The following is a 6,989-nucleotide window of genomic DNA, read 5'->3' as shown; positions in this document are numbered from 1 at the left end:
AACCACAGAGATGGTGAGCAAAATGAAAGTCATGAATCAAGACTCTAGAACAGAAACTGACAAAAAAAATAGATGAGCTCAGGACCATAATAGAAGCCATGAAGACTCAACATAAGAAGGAAATGGAAACAATGAATGCTCAACATACGAAAGAAATGGAATCCATAAAAGAGATTCAAACAGATATCCAAGAGATCAAAAACTCTATTGAAAGTGTACTCAACAGAATTAACGATTGCAAAGATAGAAGTTCAGATATAGAAGATAGGATAGCAGGCAGTGACCATGAAAAGAGAGGTCTCTTAAAAACACTAAGGGAGCATGAGAAATTGATCCAACAACTCCTAGATGATGCAAAGAAGAACAACATAAGGCTAATAGGAATCCATGAAGTAGCAGGAGAAAATGCAAATGACTTGAAAAAGATGTTCACAGAATTAATGACAGAAAACTTCCCAAACAGAGGGGAATAATTTGACATACAAATAAATGAAGCATATAGGACTCCAACCAGCCATGATTAAAAAAAAAATCTACACCTAGACAAATAATAATCAAGATTCCAGAAACCCAACAGAAAAGCAAAATACTACAAGCAGTAAGAGAAAAGAAGCAAATCACATGCCCACCAGAATCACAACAGATTTTTCAACACAAATCCTCAGGTCAAGGAGAGCCTGGAGTGAGATATTTCAAGTCCTAAAAGAAAACAACCTCCAACCTAGACTGATGTACCCTGCAAAACTCTCTTTCAAAATGGATGGGGAAATAAGATACTTCCATGACAAAGAACACTTGAGAAACTTCATGAATACCAAACCAACACTACAACGAATTCTAAACAATATCCTAGAAAAAGACAATGAAAAATCACAACACCACGAGGCCCAACAGAGCAAATCAAATAGTCAAGGCAAGAAACAAAAAGGAAAGGGCAAAAAATTAAAAAGAGTCAACAAAAAGACAGTAAATTTGAACATCTTTAAAGAAGGGGCAGGGGAAACCTGTGATAGAACTGTCTGGAGTTCAACCGTACAGGAGGTCGGGGAGCTCAAATTGGTCCTTGTGGGCTGAGGTCAGTCTGTGTCATGGGGTTCTGCCTTTGAATAGATGAGATAGGGGGATTTGGTTCTGTACATGGCTGCACATGATGTGTATTATGACAGCAGAGATATAGTCTTAAAGAGGCCCTTCAAAATTACTTTTTGTCCTTTTCTTTCTTTTCCTCATTCCACTCTGTAAATTCTTTTTTCTATCCTCTTTCACCAACTCATTCTCTTGCTCCACCACATTGGCTCTCATCTCCTTTTCTGTTCCTGCTCCTGCCCTAATTCAGATTTCTTCTTTTATCATTTTTTCTTTTTTATTAATGTTCTTTTTTTTTTCTATCATTGAGCCTCACTAAAAGGTCGGTAGCTTCAAGGGAAAGTGAGTCCCTATAGCTTTTAAGGGGATATGTTCTTGTCCTTATACTTGTACTCTGTCTATCCCTTTTGAGTTTTACAGTTTCTTAAAAGTTGTGTGGTCATTCTGTGTCCTCTGGCTTCACTTGAAATCTTCTCCAGTTCTTTTACTTGTTCACTCTTCTCATCCTCACTAGGTCTAGGCCCCCATCCTAAATAGTAAATATGCCATGGTGAGGAGCTTGTCCACTGCAAACATATTTTGGGCTGCTTCTTGATTTTAATTTAATTCGCATGGTTGGGGAGTGATGGATTGATGATTTCCACAAGTGGTCAATTTGCAGGAGGTGATTGATCCTGTTGTGTTGCTGATTGTATTGAGGGATAGGGACTGATTGGACAAGTTGTTTTGTCTGATATTGTGAAAGTGAGAATGTCTATGAGTCATTAGAGAGTTGGGGGCTGGAGCACAATGATATCTGGAAGATTTAATCACCCAGAGATTGAATCAAAGACAACTCAAAAATAAAAATGAGAAAACACTTAACCAAGACACAAAGGCAGACATCCAGTTCACCAATGGCAAACAGTAGGGCAAAGGAGGATGAAAAGTCTGATAGTGAACCACAAGGACACAGAACTCACAGCACAGGAAGTAACAAAACAGATCAATCAGGTTCTAGAAAAATTCAAAACAGAAATAATTTCCCAGATAATCATAGAGATGGTGAGCAAAATGAAAGTCATGATTCAAGACTCTAGAACAGAAACTGACAAAAAAAATATATGAGCTCAGGACCATAATAGAAGCCATGAAGGCCGAGCATAAAGAAATGGAAACAATGAATGCCCAACATAGGAAAGAAATGGAATCCATAAAACAGATTCAAACAGATATCCAGGAGAATAAAAACTCTATTGAAAGTGTACGCAACAGAATAAAAGATTGCAAAGATAGAATCTCAGATATAGAAGATGGGATAGCAGTCAGTGACCATGAAAAGAAAGGACTCTTAAAAACAGTAAGGGATCATGAGAAATCACTCCAACAACTCCTAGATGATGTAAAGAAGAATAACAAAAGATGATAGGAATCCATGAAGTAGCAGGAGAAAATGCAAATAACTTTAAAAAGCTGTTCACAGTATTAATGACAGAAAACTTCCCAAATAGACGGCAAGAACTTGACATACAGAAAAGTGAGGAATATAGGACTCCAGCTAGCCATGATAAAAAAAAATCTACACCTAGAAATATAATAATCAAGATGTCAGAAACCCAATGGAAGAACAAAATACTACAAGTGGTAAGAGAAAAGAAACAAATCACTTGCAAAGGAAAGCCCATCAGAATCATAGCAGACTTTTCAACACAAACCCTCAGGTCAAAGCCTGGAGTGAGGTATTTCAAGTCCTAAAAGAAAACAACCTCAAACCTAGACTGATGTATCCTGCAAAACTCTTTCAAAATGGATGGGGAAATAAGATACTTCCATGACAAATAGCACCTGAAAAACTTCATGAATACCAAACCAGCACTACAAGCAATTCTAAACAATATCCTAGAAAAAGACAGTGAAGATCACAACACTATGAGGCCCAAGAGAGCAAACCAAATAGTCAAGGCAAGAAACTAAAAGGAGAGGGCAAAAAATTAAAAAGAGTCAACAAAAAGACAGTAACATGACAATAATAAGTCAGTACATATCAGTTATAACCATCAATGTAAATGGCCTCAATTCACCAATCAAGAGAAATAGACTGGAAGATTGGATTAAGAAGCAAAATCAAACAATATGTTGTATGCAAGAAACACACCTAATGCAAAAAAAAAGCCCATAGACTGAAAGTGAAAGGGTAGAAAACAATTCTCCAAGGTACAGGAGGCAGAAAAAAGCAGGGGTAGCAATCTAATTCACAGACAAATAAATTTCAAACCAAAACTGTTTAAAAGACAAAGAGGGAAATTACCTCCTTGTAAAGGGAAAAATTCAAGAGGAAGAGAAGATAATCATAAATATATATGCACCAAATATTAATGCCCTCAACTATATAAAAGAAATATTAAGCATCTGTTCCTGCCTGCCCTAATTCAGATTTCTTCTTTTATCATTTTTTCTTTTTTATTAATGTTCTTTTTTTTTTCTATCATTGAGCCTCACTAAAAGGTCGGTAGCTTCAAGGGAAAGTGAGTCCCTATAGCTTTTAAGGGGATATGTTCTTGTCCTTATACTTGTACTCTGTCTATCCCTTTTGAGTTTTACAGTTTCTTAAAAGTTGTCCTGCCCTAATTCAGATTTCTTCTTTTATCATTTTTTCTTTTTTATTAATGTTCTTTTTTTTTTCTATCATTGAGCCTCACTAAAAGGTCGGTAGCTTCAAGGGAAAGTGAGTCCCTATAGCTTTTAAGGGGATATGTTCTTGTCCTTATACTTGTACTCTGTCTATCCCTTTTGAGTTTTACAGTTTCTTAAAAGTTGTGTGGTCATTCTGTGTCCTCTGGCTTCACTTGAAATCTTCTCCAGTTCTTTTACTTGTTCACTCTTCTCATCCTCACTAGGTCTAGGCCCCCATCCTAAATAGTAAATATGCCATGGTGAGGAGCTTGTCCACTGCAAACATATTTTGGGCTGCTTCTTGATTTTAATTTAATTCGCATGGTTGGGGAGTGATGGATTGATGATTTCCACAAGTGGTCAATTTGCAGGAGGTGATTGATCCTGTTGTGTTGCTGATTGTATTGAGGGATAGGGACTGATTGGACAAGTTGTTTTGTCTGATATTGTGAAAGTGAGAATGTCTATGAGTCATTAGAGAGTTGGGGGCTGGAGCACAATGATATCTGGAAGATTTAATCACCCAGAGATTGAATCAAAGACAACTCAAAAATAAAAATGAGAAAACACTTAACCAAGACACAAAGGCAGACATCCAGTTCACCAATGGCAAACAGTAGGGCAAAGGAGGATGAAAAGTCTGATAGTGAACCACAAGGACACAGAACTCACAGCACAGGAAGTAACAAAACAGATCAATCAGGTTCTAGAAAAATTCAAAACAGAAATAATTTCCCAGATAATCATAGAGATGGTGAGCAAAATGAAAGTCATGATTCAAGACTCTAGAACAGAAACTGACAAAAAAAATATATGAGCTCAGGACCATAATAGAAGCCATGAAGGCCGAGCATAAAGAAATGGAAACAATGAATGCCCAACATAGGAAAGAAATGGAATCCATAAAACAGATTCAAACAGATATCCAGGAGAATAAAAACTCTATTGAAAGTGTACGCAACAGAATAAAAGATTGCAAAGATAGAATCTCAGATATAGAAGATGGGATAGCAGTCAGTGACCATGAAAAGAAAGGACTCTTAAAAACAGTAAGGGATCATGAGAAATCACTCCAACAACTCCTAGATGATGTAAAGAAGAATAACAAAAGATGATAGGAATCCATGAAGTAGCAGGAGAAAATGCAAATAACTTTAAAAAGCTGTTCACAGTATTAATGACAGAAAACTTCCCAAATAGACGGCAAGAACTTGACATACAGAAAAGTGAGGAATATAGGACTCCAGCTAGCCATGATAAAAAAAAATCTACACCTAGAAATATAATAATCAAGATGTCAGAAACCCAATGGAAGAACAAAATACTACAAGTGGTAAGAGAAAAGAAACAAATCACTTGCAAAGGAAAGCCCATCAGAATCATAGCAGACTTTTCAACACAAACCCTCAGGTCAAAGCCTGGAGTGAGGTATTTCAAGTCCTAAAAGAAAACAACCTCAAACCTAGACTGATGTATCCTGCAAAACTCTTTCAAAATGGATGGGGAAATAAGATACTTCCATGACAAATAGCACCTGAAAAACTTCATGAATACCAAACCAGCACTACAAGCAATTCTAAACAATATCCTAGAAAAAGACAGTGAAGATCACAACACTATGAGGCCCAAGAGAGCAAACCAAATAGTCAAGGCAAGAAACTAAAAGGAGAGGGCAAAAAATTAAAAAGAGTCAACAAAAAGACAGTAACATGACAATAATAAGTCAGTACATATCAGTTATAACCATCAATGTAAATGGCCTCAATTCACCAATCAAGAGAAATAGACTGGAAGATTGGATTAAGAAGCAAAATCAAACAATATGTTGTATGCAAGAAACACACCTAATGCAAAAAAAAAGCCCATAGACTGAAAGTGAAAGGGTAGAAAACAATTCTCCAAGGTACAGGAGGCAGAAAAAAGCAGGGGTAGCAATCTAATTCACAGACAAATAAATTTCAAACCAAAACTGTTTAAAAGACAAAGAGGGAAATTACCTCCTTGTAAAGGGAAAAATTCAAGAGGAAGAGAAGATAATCATAAATATATATGCACCAAATATTAATGCCCTCAACTATATAAAAGAAATATTAAGCAACATGAAAAAACAAATAAGCACTAATACAATTGTAGTGGGGGATCTAAATACCCAACTTTCACAAATAGACAGATCATCTAGGCAAAAAATCAACAAAATACTAGAACTGAACCAATCTTTGACCGCATGGACTTATTAGAAGTCTATAGAGTGTTCCACCCCACAAAATCAGAATATACATTCTTTTCAGCTGTACATGGGTCATACTCCAAGACAGATCACATACTAGCTCACAGAACAGGTTTGAATAAATGCAAAAGAATCAAAGTTATTCCCTGTGTATTATAAAGCTGGAGATCAATAGCATAAGAAACTGTAGGAACTTCACAAATACATGGAAATTGAACAACACTCTTGTGAACAATCAATGGGTCACAGAGGAAATGAAAGAAGAAATCAGACAGTTTTTCCAAATAAACAAAAATGCCAGTACAACATACAGGAATCTATGGGACACAATGAAAGCAGTTCTATGTGGAAAATTCATAACACTGAATGCCCACACTAGGAAAACAGAACAAGTTCAAATGTACATCCAGTTCACCAATGGCAAACAGTAGGGCAAAGGAGGATGAAAAGTCTGATAGTGAACCACAAGGACACAGAACTCACAGCACAGGAAGTAACAAAACAGATCAATCAGGTTCTAGAAAAATTCAAAACAGAAATAATTTCCCAGATAATCATAGAGATGGTGAGCAAAATGAAAGTCATGATTCAAGACTCTAGAACAGAAACTGACAAAAAAAATATATGAGCTCAGGACCATAATAGAAGCCATGAAGGCCGAGCATAAAGAAATGGAAACAATGAATGCCCAACATAGGAAAGAAATGGAATCCATAAAACAGATTCAAACAGATATCCAGGAGAATAAAAACTCTATTGAAAGTGTACGCAACAGAATAAAAGATTGCAAAGATAGAATCTCAGATATAGAAGATGGGATAGCAGTCAGTGACCATGAAAAGAAAGGACTCTTAAAAACAGTAAGGGATCATGAGAAATCACTCCAACAACTCCTAGATGATGTAAAGAAGAATAACAAAAGATGATAGGAATCCATGAAGTAGCAGGAGAAAATGCAAATAACTTTAAAAAGCTGTTCACAGTATTAATGACAGAAAACTTCCCAAATAGACGGCAAGAACTT

The sequence above is a fragment of the Fukomys damarensis genome, unplaced genomic scaffold (assembly GCF_012274545.1).
Source record: "Fukomys damarensis isolate Sample0158 unplaced genomic scaffold, DMR_v1.0_HiC HiC_scaffold_4, whole genome shotgun sequence".
In the NCBI taxonomy this organism is placed as follows: Eukaryota; Metazoa; Chordata; class Mammalia; order Rodentia; family Bathyergidae; genus Fukomys; species Fukomys damarensis.
This window is presented reverse-complemented; position numbering follows the sequence as displayed.